The following is a 17,335-nucleotide window of genomic DNA, read 5'->3' as shown; positions in this document are numbered from 1 at the left end:
TTATTTATTTAAAATGTACAACAACAATAGAATTGAATAGTCACTCAATGTTTTTTATACACGTTTGTAAATTCGCAGAAATACAGACACAATTTATAATGTACACGAATTTACTTGAAAAACACAACACACTTTAAGGCACTTAGTTGATGTTTATTCGAAAAGCGTCTCTGATAAACTGACTCACGACTGCAACCTCTGCCACTATTTATAACACTGCATTACCATCTAGAAAGCTCTATTTCTACAATGCTCCTTAACTGAATATTCGAATTCAAACAGCGTTGCCAACTTACGATCAATGGTCAACTGAAAGCTTTTATTTAATAATGCCCACAGATATGTTACAGTTTGCTATTACAGCACTGTTATTTGAAAGCATTATGCTACTTTTAAATCAGCCCATAAAATCGTTATATTTGAATTCAAGTACAATTTCGTAACAATATGAACATCGATGAAATAAAAACAAGTGGGATTTTAATTTGTTATTGTTCAATTTCTATTATTAAGTTGTTGTTTTTTATATTAAATAAATTACTACACAAATAATATCGATAGACTCTATAAAGAAAGATATTGAAAAAAGGAGAAAATAAACGAAATGAGTTTATTTTCTGACGGAAAAAATAAAACTCTTCAAATCAGTTTTTTTATGACGGCTAATTAAAACTCTCTTTTTAAAAGTTTTATACGAACATTTATTTTTACGTTGAAAAATAACTGTTAACTGTGGTGTTGAGATCGGTTTTATAATATCACCATAGATTCTGAAAGAGCAGAAAGGATTAAAATTAATTCATAATAGTTTTTACCACTGATTAGTCTAAAATTCATGGATAAATCAATTTTTGATGCAATTACACAAGTGAAATGATATGTAACCGGGGCCTGACTGAAGATACATGTCTTCTTTGCTTTTTTAATCAAGACTGCAAATTTTGAAATCTGAAAATAAAATGATGCGGTGGTTGCAAATATTTTTCGCGTCACTAGCAACGACTTGCATTTAAAAAATATTTGACGTACACTTGTATGTCAAAACGATGATATGTGATACATTTTATAGATCTTTTATATATTTAAAACTTCGCTAAAAGCGAAAAAACTATTTTTTTAACATAGTTAAATTAAATTTTAATCCAGACCCGAAATAATACTCGTACATACATATGTATTTAGTATCTATTAGGAATTTATTCTCTTTAATTGCATTCGTTACAAATATCTTTCAGATAAAATTCAATTTGAAAACAGTTTTCCAACAGACATTTTCATTAAAATTTAAATCAAAAATGATTAATTTCATAAAAAAATAAGGATTACTTTCAAGAATGTTAAAATCCATGGCAGAATCAACCAGGTACAATTATTATGGAGAGCTTTCAATCAGTTACCTTGTTATGTCAAACTACAGAAATAAAAGAAACGAAGCAAAATAAAATTGTATATTGTTTCTTCAGATTTACACTACATGCATCACTCCAATCTTTTATGTTATCTGCTACATATCACATAGTTCACATTTTTGGTTCAAAAGAACATTTATAAACACTAATTTTATAAGCATTTATTTAAAATTAAATTTGAATATGAGAAATTTTAATATTGTTTAAATTGAAAATATTTGAAAATTATTTTATTTTTGACGTTTGCTTTTATTGTTTTTCCAGTTTTCTTTAGTTTGTATGTATTTGACATTTTAGGGAAATTATAATTGAGAACATACTTTCTAATAATTGTACCTGGTTTGTTATGCCATGGTTAAAATCAAGAAAAAATTTTTCAAACAAAACTCATTTGAATGAATTTTTTTTATTAATATTAAAAACTGATGAGTATAAATAATTATTTTTAAGCCATATTATGTAAGGATTCATTGATTGTCTGAAGAGTTTCCATTTAACGTTTGGAATGTGCTAAAATAGAGCTATTTAATGATCCTTCAATTAGATGTTTTGATAGTTCGCAATTTCACGTTATTAAGACGATCTGCGAGCCGATCATTTGCAAATATAATTAAAATTATATTACAATACGAAAAGTAGTCTTAAATAACTAAACAGAAATAAAATCAAAATTGTGTAAAAAAGAATATACGATTTAAAAATTTAATTAATCAAGAAGAAACATCACAAAACTCAAACTCTATTTACGTATCATTAGTAAAACAAAATGTTCAAAATATAAAAACTTTTTAGAATAGAGTAGTTAAAATAAAAAAATAATAAACTAAACTATTGTATAGAAAAATTAATTAAAAATAAACTACAAATATATAAAACACGGAAAATATTTAAGGTGTTCACAGATTGAAATAAAAAAAGTAATATTTTATTGATATTAATAAAGTCACGCAATAGTGATTTATGTAAACAATTGAATAATTTAAAAGTAATAGTTATTTTTTTTTTTTAAATTTATTTAACCAATAATTTAATTAATATTTTTAACAGAATTTACGATTAAAAAGTTTCTGAACTAAATGAATTTTAAAGTTAAGAAAATGTGTCTAAATTTTGTTTTATCATATTAGAACATAGCGGTGACTGCCAACGTCGTTCTCGCAAAACAAACTGAATGACAGCCAATTTGACAGATGCAGCATCAGCAATACGGTCGCTATCAATTGTCAAAGTTCGTAAGCGCCTATTGGAAGACTCTTTATTTTAAAATTATCTGACTCACTTAAAACTCTTCCTTGAAGATTCTATTGGTCGCTGATTAGAAAGCTAATCACCCTTAGCGTGGTTGGCGTAAACGTCTTACGCCTACGACAGTTTCGTACTAGATTAAAGAACAAGTTTGCATTTTATCTTTAATCTAGTACGAAACTGTCGTAGGCGTATGACGTTTACGCCAACCACGATAAGGGTGAATATTTAATTTACAACATGGCAGATGACAAAAAATGTGTAAAAGAAGTGATTTGTAAAATTAAGCACTAAATCCTCATCAATAAATTTATTAGTTTTCAATAAACTCTAGAACTACCACTTTTGTAAACATTTGTTATTGACCGATAGACGATTAACAAATTATCTCCAATTCCGGTCACAATAATTTCTTTGGGAATGGGGGAAGCAATCATAGTTGTCCATTGTATTCGCCGTCTTAAGTACATGCTGATACCGGATGTGTTCACCAACACATGGAGCACAGACACAAATTAGCCAAGACACAACAGTTTTCTTATATTTGCAGAAGAATTAGATCCTTGCGTGGAAACTGATGCAGACAGATGTTTATCTTAAAATAAATTAAAAATATCGGTTATAATTTGTTTTGAAAATGTGAATAAAATAAAGAAAACAATTTTCTTATTAATTTACGGTTTAAATAGTGTTAATGAAACGTTATGAAACAAATGTATATAAATGAAAAAAAATTGCAATAACTATATTTTTAATTACGATGTAGCATTTTTTTGATAAATAATTATTACTAAAGAAATACATTTTAACAATACAATATTTTATTTCCGGTGAAATAAAATAAAAACAACAAAATTGATTTATAATTTATTTTTAAAATTTGATTAGTTAGACTTACTTGATTTACAATAAATTGCTATTACAAAATAACACAACAAAAAATGTATATTTAATATATTTTTATTATATATGTATTGATTAATAAAACGTAAATTGTAAACTTAAAAAAAATAAAAACGAAACATGTAGTTGATAATTTATAATGACCTCCTCCTATACAAACAAAAATATATATAATATAGAAAATATTTGTTAAAAAACAAACAAACAAACAAACATTTAATCAAACATTCATAACATTTACTTCAACATTTAGTCATACATACATTCGAGTACGTTTAGTATGTAATGTATTGAAATGAAATGGTTGGCTGAATCTAGCGTTATTTACAGTTAATTAGTGGGATCATATTGTAACTGTTTAGTGAAACAAATAAAATTTGTAAAACAAAAACAACAACAAAAACACACATTTTAAATATTATTAACCGACAAATTAGAACATGATTAAGAAAAACCAATTTTTTTTCATATTTATTGTAATTGTATTAAGTATTAAAAAAAATGTAATTAAAAAAACCAATTACTATCGATAGTTTATAACGATTTTGGTAGTGTAAGCATTGCTGAGAATATATGAATGTCTTTTGAATTAAAACTTATCGGAAAAAATCTAAATTGTCTTAATAAGTAGTTACACTCATTTTATCAGTTCAGTGGTCACCACAAGCAGATTAGGCAAAATTGGTAAATGTTTTGTAATGTTGCATAAAACCCATTTTCTGATTATGTTTTTGAAGCACAATTCCAATTTGTTTTCGTTTAGTTAACTTTAACGAGTTTCGTATTGTCAAATATCGTTCGGCCCCTGGTGGCTAAGAGTGCCGATCACTGGTCAGTGGTTTAGAACATTGGTAGGCAAATAGAGAGATTTTAATTTGTGTTTAAATATCAAGTAACTGATTGAAATATTTGTATTTTTACTCTCTATTACTCTCTATTGTTTACATTCGAAAATCTTCGTAATCTGAACAATATGAACGCCTACCACTGGTTTAGAAACATTTTATTATCGCCCATGTGCAGGAAATCGCAGCATTTTCAAATCGCTTACGGTTTGAAAAACACAAAACTAGGGTTTTTATCCCGAGAATTCCCGGTACAACTTTCCCGGGAATTTTGCCAATTTGTCACTACCCGATTCCCAGGATTTTTAGTCGGGAATCCCAGGAATTAAAAACTGACGAAAATACATAGAAAACAAGTTAGAACTCTATTTTTTTCACCAAAAAACAGTGAAAAGTTTTTTACAGTTTTGTTCTTATATCTTGGCAATAATAGACCGGTTATTATTATTATTTATTTGGGGTTTATCGTATGAAAATTTAAAAATAGAATTCATTATTTATAGAATTTATTTCTTATTGAATCATTCTAATTTCTTCTTCAAATCCATAACAAAATAGCTTAAACAATTTATTAAATGATTAAATTTTTCTTCAATTAAAATCTAGTACAAAAAAGGTTTAAGACAATATTTTCAATTAATTTTGAAAATTATTTGATTTAACAAAAATTTAATCATTCAAAATTTAAATAAATTCTGTTATTAATTAACTTTAAAATTAATTCAGTTTAAACAAAGGCTTTGGATTGAATCTTAAAAATTAAATATTAGGAATGGATATACGGAATGAAAGGCTGACATTTTTTAATTACGGATTAAGATTTTAGTGAATTAAGCTCAAATTTTATTAATTAATTCTAAGCTCTGATATTTAGTAATTATAACATTAAGTTTTTATATGAAATTTGGCTATAATATTCCTAATTTACAGTATCATTATATATTTCGGGAATAGCCGGGTACCCGGGAATGTAGAAAAAAAATTTCAGATTTCCGGGAATCAAAAAAGGTCGGGAAATTAAAAACCCTACACAAAACGCATTTCAGCATGTTCTGAAAACTACAGGATTTGCTGCCGTTTTGGTATTCGTTTCAGCGTTTGGCGTTTTCAAATCGAATTTAAGCGATATGCGCATTTCAGAACAAGGGCGTATGGTAATAAGAACGATTGCGAATATCTTAATGAAATTTCACACAGCCAGAACCCAGATGGTTTTCAAATTCACTGGGATTTACATGGGTTCGTAGTTGGAATGAGCAATAGTGGGCATTCCTGAAAAGTTTCTTATCTCGAGCCTACAAAATTTAAAAAAAAATCACTAAAACTTCAGTTCCTATCCGAATGTCAAGATGTTTTAAATTGTTCTGTTGTTCTGTTTCCATGTGCTGGTTATCTCTTTCAGTTCTTGAGATATTTATGCTCATATTTTTATTTTGAATTGATATGACTGACCAATCTAGAGCACAATAAATGGCATATCTTTGGAACGCGTTTTTTTTTTTTTGGAAAAACTTATGTCATTTTGAAGGGTACATAACTGTCATTTATTCTCACTTAGTTATTGAACATTATAGTGTAAAAAACAAAGTTTATTTTTCCTTGGAAAATATCGAATTTTGTACCACAGATTCGTCATATGCGTGAAGTTTTGCTTTACTTCTTTAATTTGAAGAAAAGTGCCGTCCAGGCCAGCCAAAAATGTTTGAAAACCAAGCATTGAAGGCATTACTCCATGAAGATTATTGTTAAACTCAACAAGAACTTGCTAAATCATTGGAAGCAACTCAAACTCCAATTTAAAAAAAATTGGCAGCAGCAGAATTCATCCAAAAGCGGAGAAATTGTTTACCGTACGAATTGAAGCCGTTCCATGTCTGAAATGCTGCTTGAACGCCATAAAAGAAAACCATTTTTGCACCGAATCATTAATTGCGATGAAAAATGGATCCATTACTATAATCCGAAGCGTAAGAGATCGTATGTGAAGCCCGACCAACCAGCCTAATCGATACCAAAGCCAAATATCCGTGGCATTAAGGTAATGCTCTGTATTTGGTGGGACCAAAGGTTCCTATTTAATATGAGCTGCTGAAATCTGACCAGATCATCACAGTGAACCTATATCGATCGCAACTGATTCCTTTGAAGCGAGCATTGGCCAAAAATGCCCAGAATATGGGGCAAGACTGGAAACCGTATTATTCCATCATGACAACGCTCGGCCACATGTTGCAATACTTGTTGAAAATTATTTAGAATGAAGTGGTTGGGAAGTTTTGCCTCGACCGCTTTATATTCCAGACCTTGCCCCTTCAGTCTACCATTTGTTTCGATCGATGCAGAGTATCCGAAAGTGGCTAGATTCGTTTTTGGTCTTAAACTAAATGTTATTCTTACAATTGATAGGATACATTTTCTTCTTTAAAATGTTAATCCTGTGGCCTATGTCATCTAGAATGAGCGACTACAATATTTTATGAAGGCAAATACTAAATTTTAAATAACTTTTGGGAGGATACATGTGAAAGCATATACATAATATATCCTACATGTTCCTCTTATCAGTGACTTTTTCAATGGAAACTCATTGCGATGTAAAATTATCGCGAAAATTATATATACATAATTGCTCATATCTTTGAAACTACTCAAATACCAGCATAATTTTTGACTTCATTTTAAAGCCAAATATATTCACCCCTATCGGCAATAACATGTGAAATTTTGTTCCCATGAAATATCCATTTCCCTCGAAGGGAAAATTGCTATCGTGATGTTCCCATGAACTTTTAATTCACAATAGTTAATTTTGTTCGTAACAGCTGCTTATTGTTTACAAAATTCCATCTAAAAAATTCACAACATGGGGAATTTTTTCACGTGAACGAAGTTGATGAACGAAAAAAGGAAAAGTGAACATATTTTATGTGAAATATTTATTCGCGATAGGGGTGATTGTATTTAAAATTGTGTGAATAAAATTGTTTACATCCAAAAGGTTAAAGGTCAATATTCGGAGTATATATTTCAATGTAAAAAAACATCAAAGATCGCGGTACGAAAAGAACATGGTACGATGACAACTATACCCTCTACTATATTCGTGCAAAATAATTTCGATAGAGACTCGAGTATTTCAGGAGTTATAAAGAAAAACGTTATTAAAAGTACGTTTTTTCATATAAATTCATATAAAATTTTAAGCAGCTGTTTTTTACCATATAAATTGAAATTGATTCAAATGTGTTCTGTTTTCTATTTTCTTAAATTTTTAAAAACGTCCGATGAAAAAGTCATTAAAATCGAAGATGTCAAATCCGAAAATAACAGTTTTTTGTCCGTTTTGATATGGATTCTCCCTTTTCTTAAAATGTTTGGTCAACAAACAAATAATGTACATATGTGGAATTATCAAATGAAATAGGACGAATAAGTTAATAAGAAATGAGCTCATTTAGACAAAAAAATCCTAATTTATTATAACAATGCACTGATGTCTTGGGTTACTAATTACTTTCAGGGTGGGTAGGTTCACATTTGACATTCATTAAAACTCAAGTAATCAGCTCTAGCCGAACGAAAATCGTTTATAAAATCAAAATAATATTTAGAAAACATGAGAAAAACAAGTGACAAATTAAAATAGTTAGAAAAATTACTCTTAAATTAAAATAATTTACAACTAAATCATTATTTTTGTAAACAATTAAAATACAATAATTTTTAAATTAATTATGGTTTTTGTGTGCAAAACTCAAAAAAGCTCTTAAAAGATCACCAAAACAGAAATTTAATTTAAATACGAAAAGAAAATTAAACTAAATTAAAATAAATAATAAAAAATAATATTAATTAACTAACTGTATTATTAATTAACTATATAATTTAGTGTCATTTAAATGAAAATTATTGCCATTATTATAATTAACTTATTAAATTCAATTCAATTAAACTTATATTGTGTATGTGTCTGTATTTTATGTCTGCATTATATGTTTAAAATTAAGAAAAAATAAAAAATTAATTAGAAAACAACAAATACTCACAGCAAACAAAATCAGAAGAAAATTTAAGCAAAATTAACTAAAACTAACAACTATTAATTTATAAAATATAAATAAATGTTTAACATTACAAAACAACAAAAAAAATAAAAACAAATTTGCAAAACTTACAACCAAAAAAAAAAATTTAAGAGAAAAAGTAAAGAAATGAATGAAATAAATAATAAAAAAAAATGTTTTATATGTATTTACCACATTATATTGTATATTTAATTGTTTTTTTTGTTTTTCTTTTGGAAAAATAAATAAATTTAAATTAAAAATTTTATTTCCTAAATGTTGTTATTAATTTTTTATTGTATTGGTGAATCTGGTCAGTCTAATACTCTAGCAGTGACTCTCAAACTATTAATATGTAGTAATTGGTTATGGATTGTGTCATTGCTATATTAGTGTAGACATTCACCTTATGTATATAGTTTGGTGGGTGTTGCTGCTAGTGTTGAGTGTTGGAAAACGTTTTGATTAACAAGCACTTTCTCTTAAACACTGTTAAATTTTTAACAGTTTTTTGATAACAGCCGGTCCAAACATTTCCCGATTTTCTCAATTTTATTGGACTAACAACAATTGTATATGTCAATTTAAAAAAATCATGACTGACTCCAAAGTTAGGCAAAATAAATAGGCTATATTAATTTTAAATCAAAGGAAATGTTAAAGGAATAATTTTCTATTTCGATTGTTATCGGTTGCAAAGTTTTAAATTTCCGCTTTAATATGTGTTATTGTTTTGGATTCCATTATATACTACACTGGTGCATATTCCTATAAATGCACTTAATTTTTTTCTGTATTTTTGTTATATCTTTGTTGTTCTCACCCAAAAGCAAAATTTAACTTTTTTAATGAGAGACAACTTAACGGTACTTTTTGCAAGTAAACAAGCTTTTTTTCTTATTCTTGTTGTTTGCCTTAATTATGCGATCAAATGTTCTTGGTGCTATTTTAAGTGGAAAAGTATAAAAGCAGACGTGAAATTTTTAAAAAAAGTAGTGTGCGTTTATAGGAATATGCACCAGTGTATATACATAAACAAAGCTTATTGGCCTACAAAAAGCTTTTGATCCTGGAGTCGAATTCTTCCAAATGTAATCGAATCTGGTTGATGGGGAATCGCTGAGAACTAACGATACCATAAATACAATTTTATATTCCGAAGAGGTTTCACTCGTGTTGATTTGTTTATATTTCGAGAGTGTTGCTAATTCATCACATCCCCACTTACAAATGAGTTGAAGATCACAAGAATTATTTTTTTTAGTTGGTCTGTAGAAAAGTCAGAAGCAATCCTTATTATCGAAGCATTACTCCATGAAGATTGTTGTAAAACTCAACAAGAGCTTGCAAATTCATTGGGAGATACTTAAGTAGCGATTTCAAAACGTTTGCGAGCAGCATGATTCATCCAAAAGCAGTGAAATTAGGTACCATATGAATTGAAGTTGAGATACCTTGAAACACGATTTTGCATGCCCGAACACGATTTTGCATGTCCGAAAGGAGCCATTACAATAACCCGAAGCATAAGAAATCGTATGTGAAGAACGGCCAACCAGCCGAATCGATACCTAAGCCAAATATCCATGGCGCTAAGATAATGCTCTGAATTTGCTGGGAGCAAAAGTGTCCTATCTATTATGAGCTGCTGAAATCTGAGCAGACCATCACAGGGAACCTGTAACGAATGCAACTAATCAAAGCGAGCATTGGTCGAAAATCGCCCAGAATATGCGGCCAAACATGAAACCATAATATTCGATCATGATAACGCTCGGCCACATGTCGCAATAACTGTTAAAAAGTATTTGGAATGAAGTGGTTGGGAAGTTTTGACTCATCCGCTTTATAGTCCAGACCGTGCCCCGTCCAACTACTACTATTTGTATCGATCGATGTATAATGCTTTCTCTGGGATAAGCTTCACTTTGGAACAGAGTATCGGATATTGGCTTGATTCGTTCTTGGCCTCAAAATAAAAGCTACAAATTTGAAAAAAATTCCGCACTTTTATGTCATACACCCAATATTTTTATTAAAAACTTCTTCTCTGCAAAGTTTGTTATTATGCACTTAAGATTTTTTCGTGGTTAATGCCCGTAATTTCAACAAGTAGATATCTACGGTGTAAAATAAACAGCAGATAAAGTTACCTAAAAGGTAACTTGACATTAATTTCAAATCAATATCTACGGGTAAAAATTACCAAATATTTTTACTCCATAAGTAACTTAGCACTGATAGATATCTATTTGTTAAAATTACGGGCATAAGTCTCGTAATAATTATCTTTTATTTTTTAAAATTTTTAAATTCACAAAAGTATTTGTTGTTCTCATTTATTGCAATAATTTTATAGTGTTTCTATGATAACACTCTGCTACAAAATGACATTTTTTGTCAGAACTTGAAAAGCGACCTAATGGAGGTTGTAGGCCTATGTGAGGACATAATAAAACCTTTTCCAAAGATTTTGAAACACCTTCAAAATTTTGAGTTATTTTGAAAAAACGGTTTTAGGGTAGGTCGTAGTACTTTAGCACCTTTAACTCAGACATTTTTAGACCGATTTCAAAATTGTAAACAACTATGGATATACAAAGAATTAAGCTTTCATAAAATGTATGCATAAAATGTATATCGATTTTTTTCATAATTTTTCAAATTCAACAATAGTTATTTTAATTTTTGCACAGTGTTTTAAAGACAATTTTATATGGGAAAAATGAGATATTACTTGTTAACTTTTTTGAAAAAGTTCGAAACAATTGTTTTTCTACAGTTTTTTTTTTTTTTTTTATTCATATGCGCTGGGGGTGAAAATACTAAAAATGGTGTTAATTAAAAGTTGAATAACTTTTACAATTTTAATCCGATTTGAATAATTAAAACCATGTTTTATTAAGAACTAAATGTCCTATATATGTTGGTATAAAGTTTTATAAACTTTCATATCAATATAAGCAATGAAAATCGACTAAAATCAAAAAAGTTGATAAATTTTGTTTTTCTTTTAGATATTCTTAACAAAAACAATACTTATAAGCAGGGAAACCGGAAATATGCTCTAAAAAAAGCGTTTTAGGCGCTTTAAATATGCAGTAAAAACTTTAAAATATGCTCTTAAAATTTAAAAAATATGCTCTTAAAAAAACAAACTTACATAATTTTTAACCCAAAAAAATTTACTTAAATTTTCAAATAAAAATCGTTGTCTATTGGATCTGAAAACATTTTTAAACATAGAAAATGTTCTTTCGACATCAACTGATGTTACAGGAGCAAATTTAAAAGACAATATTTCTTTAACACTTAGAAGGTTAAGTTTGAATTAGAACTAAAATTTGATATTTAGATGGAGCTATTATTAAAATAGTGCTTATTTTATATTAAAACAAGTAAGAGAGCTATATTCGGCTGTGCCGAATCTTATATACCCTTCACCTAATTATACTTCAAAATAAAAATATTTAATATTTTTAGGTGAACAAAAATTTTTTTTCAGTTTTTCAGTTTTTGGATAAAAAAAATTTCTGTTTTTTAAATTTTTTTTTTGGTGAAAAGCCATCTATTTTTCAATTTTGAATTTTAAACAAAGGAAGTAAAAACCTGTCACACAACAGCGAAAAATAAGTAAGACAAAATTTGTTTTTGATAAACTCAAAATATGCTATTAAACAGTAAAATATGCTCTAAAAACGCAAAATATCACATAAATATGCTCTTAAAACAAATATATGCAAAAATATGTATTTAAGGGTAAAATATGCAAAAATATGCACTAACAAATCGATGCCAAAATTCTTAAATAGTTCTGAAACGTGTAAATATCTTATCCATGTGCTCATTAGACTAACCAGAAAAAACATGCATTTGCATATTTTGGTTTCCCTGCTTATAAGTTACAAATGTATCAAAAAATGCAGGTAATTTCGAAGCGTAATCAGTTTTCTTTCCAAAACCCTTAAAAAATTTAAAGTCGGACAAAAACTGACTGAGCTACAGGTCGATAAGTCGACGAACATCACTGAAAACGGTTTTTTAGAATAACTTCTGATTTGTAGTGTACTCAGAAAGACCTATAACCCACGCTAGGCCGTTTTCCAAGTTTTTTTTTTCATCGTAGCACCGTGTAATTAAATGAACAAAAAATCAATATCTGATTTACATAGTTAACACTTTGTTTTTTTCCGTTCAGCCAGACAATATACGAAAAAAATAAAATAAATAAAAACAACGAATAAACTACATATTGCACATACAATATCCCGCGGGTATTATTTAACGTGGGCTTTTGAAGTCATGTCACTTAAGTATGTAAATGAACAATCCAATATATAATGCATTAGGTTGGTACGAATAAGTTCTATTGCATTAAATTAATGAATAAAAAGAAAATTATCAATAGAAAATACAACAATTTAAGGTAAATAGGTATGTAAAATAGTAATGTTCTTTGAGTAAATTTTTAAAATCCCAGTTTTCTGAATTTTTTAAAGTTAAGTTGACCTTTTAAAAATAAGTGTCAGCCCATTTTAAATGAGTATGTATAGTAGGGTGGGTCAATTTGTTCGGGCCCAAAAAACGTGGTAAAGCGTATAGCAAATTCGTAATCTACGGAAAATTCTATGAACTTTTTCAGAAGAAACCATGGTTCTAAAATCAAAATCGAGCTTCCGGTTTTTTACGAGAAGATTTGGAGCTCAAGACCTCTTTTGCTAGGAGACCTCGGGTATGTTCAATTTTAAAAATAATAATATTTCTTCGTTTGTGTTCCGATTTCAAAAAAATTACATATATATAGAATCTTCTCGTCGAGTACTACATATAACATCTCGTAGCTATATATTCTTTATACATCTTCTTAGACATTTTTTGAAATTTAAGCATAACTTTGGACTCAGTCATTATTTTTAATCAATTATTTCTTTATGTTATATATACATTTCTTGTTAGTCCTATAAATTAAAAATAGAGAAAATCGGAAAATATTTGAAACCGCTGTCATCAAAAAACTGGAGTACGGTGGGTAAAAATGTTAAAAATGTATTATTCAAATGCCAATATCTCTTACGCTATAAGAGATAATTGATAGCTACGAGATGTTATATGTAGTACTCGACATATATATAGAAGATTCTATATATATGTAATTTTTTGAAATCGGAACACAAACGAAGAAATATTATTATTTTTAAAATTGAACATACCCGAGGTCTCCTAGCAAAAGAGGTCTTGAGCTCCAAATCTTCTCGTAAAAAACCGGAAGATCGATTTTGATTTTAGAACCATGGTTTCTTCTGGAAAAGTTCTTAGAATTTTCCGTAGATTAGGAATTTGCTATACGCTTAGTAGTCAAAAAAATTGACCCACCCTAATGTATAGGCTATTTCAAGTACATAGTTGCAGTGCAAAAGCGTATAAAAGATCAATTTTAAGATAGGAAATATGTATATGTATAAACATAAAATATTTATACAAAAAAAAAAAAACTAAAATATAATTGGAAAACAAACAAAAGTTGCACGTAAACAATTCGGTTATATTCATAAAAGGGTACAAATGAGTGAGAAAGCTCTATTCAGCTCTACTGAATCTTGTATACCCTTCACAAAAGTATATTTTAAGATAAATATTGAAAATATTTCTTGGTGAAAATATTTTTTTTGTTTTAAATTTGAAAAAAAATGTTGCTGAAAAAAATATTTTTCCCGATTTTGATCCATTGTAGAAAAAAAATTTTTATGAAAAAAATTCGGATTAAAAATATTTTCCCGATTTGACCGCCTTTAAAATATATATTATTGGATATCCATATTGTCTATATTAATGACTAAGTAATCCAGATATAGATCCAAAATAAGTCAATAATCGAGGTTGTCCAGGCTTTTTCCTTATATCTCAGTCATTTGTGGGTCTATTGTGGTAATTTTAAATAGCTATCGAGCCGGAAGAATTCGCGATATATTGATGTATGAATCATATATCTAAGTTATGACAAACAGAATGACAAACTTATATATACCCTCATACCACTCATGGTGAAGGGTATAATAAATGAGACTACAAAACAAAATAATATCTTGTTTATACAAATGGTCCTGCATACTGGCAACCTGCATATAAATAAAAGGGGTCATACATGGCGTATGATTAATAATTAAACACAACAATTGAGCTAAACTAAAATATTACGTATACGTCCTGACCACAACAATCAATAAATAAATACTCTGTGTCAGAGTTAAATACAGAGAGAAAGAGATAGAGAGAGTAGAGTACCAGCATTAAATGTAAACACCTTGATTATACAAATTTGTAAATTTATAGATTTTATTTTTGCATTTAACCGCAATAACAATGAATTTGTAGAACACGAAAAAAAAAATTGGCATTTCATTGTACTGCTCATATTGTATTGTAAAAAGCCATTTATTTAACAACAATGGAAACAAAAACGAGAACAACTAAAACATTAGCAACATCACCAACATCATGTAAAAATTCAGCATAAACAAAAAAAACATTAAATATTTCACCACAATTGTTTTAGCGACATCAGTAAACAATTTGTATTTTATAGTACATGGCCCTGACAGGTGAAAATGCATCAACATCTGATTATTCCATTAGCTTGAATTTGATTTTTTAGGTTTATTTTATTTTTCTAACAAATTTTTTTATAAAACTGCATTGCACATTTGTCGTTTTTAAGTGATTTGTTTTTTTTTTGCAGAGAAATATGAATTTGTATCATTAATGTTAAATGGAGAAATAAATGAATGTTCATATACATATGTATGAGTTTAAATACTTTTATTTGAATGCATTTCCGCTATTCCGCTTTTATTGTGCATACATATGTATGTAGATATTTAATGTGTTTGTTTATTTATTTATCACGGTTATTGTGTCTACTAAAACTAACATTTGTCTATTTGTCTAGAGTTGAAATAACAAAATAAAACAAAAATGATTACACAGGTCAACAGAAAAAAGACTTGAATAACCACTATATAGATTTTATACATCATGGCCCTAAGTACAAACATGGTAAAATTTGTCAATGAGCGAATTCACTTAATTGTGCATAAATTCGAAAACAATCCGTTTGCCGTGTTCCGTTTGCCGTTTTCGATTTTTTATGATTTTTATTAAACAAAAAAATTGTTTGCTTCAATTTGATATTATATCTCCGAAACTACTGAGCCGATTGAAACGCAATATTAATGGCTATGTAAATCTCAGTAAAATTATAATTTTACTTAAAAATATTTTTAAAAAAACCTCCATAGAATTCAAAATTTGAATCATATTTGTACTACTGGAACCACAATACATCAAAATTGTATTGTGGTTTTAAAAGCCTTTAAATTTTTGTTGCCTTGTGTTATTCATAGTTGTAGTTTATGCAGTTTATTTACATGAATGTACAAAATGTATATGAAAACTCTGAGTCTTTAAAAATTTTACATATATCGTGCTCGCATCCCACTAAGTAACCGAGTAGTTCTTAATGAAAAAGATCTAAGCTTTTTTTTATGCTGAAGAATTAAAAAAAATTCGATTAATCGAATAAAACAGCAAAATTTATATTTTCTTGACAACTATAAAAAAAAAATATATATTTTACTTTTTATTTTTGTTTATACAATTTTAACGAATAATTTTGAGGACGAATAATCGCAACATCAAAAATTGCGAATAAGAAGAAACCGATGGATAAAAAAAACTTATAATTAATATTATTTTTATATTATAGCAGATTAACATTTCATACAAAGGCAAAATTTTGACGAATATTCGGAAAACCGATTAAAATATATTTAATTATTCGAATAAAAATTGAAAAATTTAAATTATGCATGGCAATTTAATTCAAATAATTTGAAATTAAGTTCAAATACAGAATTTTTTACGATTATTCGGAAAACCGATTAAATAAAATTCGATTTATCGATAAAAAAAAACAGTAAAATTTATATTTTCCTGACAATTTATTTAAAAAATATGCATTTTTTTCTCGAAAATTGAAACGAATAATCTTTAATTCTAGTAACCATAAAAAAATGCAAACAAAAAATGAAAAAAAAAGTTTAAATGATCGGAAGGCATTGGTTTCAAAAGTTGTGCCACTTGAGATGAAATCACTTTTGTAAAATGTCAGCCATCAATTTTGGCAAATTCTGACTGGAATTTTAATGTTCGAGTTTTATATGCCTTCATGATTCAATTGTTTATAAGTTTTAACAAAGTTCAATACATTGGCATTAACATTTGATAATGATTTCGGGCATATGATTTTGGACGTCAAATATTGGGCCACTTTTTCGAGCATTGCTGAAGTCACGAATAATACGAAAAATGTTGGCCTCTAAGGCGTCAATTGTTGCTGGCCACACAGGAAATAATCGAAAGGCATCAAATTGCACGACCTTGGAGGCCAATTTATAGGTCCATTTCTTTTCAAATATATAAAGGATCAGAAAGTACCATAAAGTCCCCTTTTGTTCGTTCGAAGAAAATTTACCAATTTCCTTCTTGAACATCTGTAAAGCTTAAATTTACAAAATACTCTATTTTGAGGAATGTTTTTGTGACATATTTAAGATAATTTTTTAAAGTACCAAATACTGGAAATAGTTCAGAAATTGGAAAATTTTTTTATTGTATGAAATATGTAATTTTTGAGTGCTTTCATACAAAAATTTTCGTTCGTGTTTCTAAATCAGACCCTTAATTCTGTGGACTTTTGACAAAACAACTTAAGTGGAAATTTCAAATTTTTCAGGAGAGTGCACAAACTGTTAAATTTATCGATAATTATTTTACTGTTTGATCTTGAAGAACTGTACTATTTGTATCAAAG

This window comes from Calliphora vicina, chromosome 3 (genome assembly GCF_958450345.1).
Source record: "Calliphora vicina chromosome 3, idCalVici1.1, whole genome shotgun sequence".
NCBI classification, from domain to species: domain Eukaryota; kingdom Metazoa; phylum Arthropoda; class Insecta; order Diptera; family Calliphoridae; genus Calliphora; species Calliphora vicina.
Note: the sequence above shows the minus strand (reverse complement) of the source record.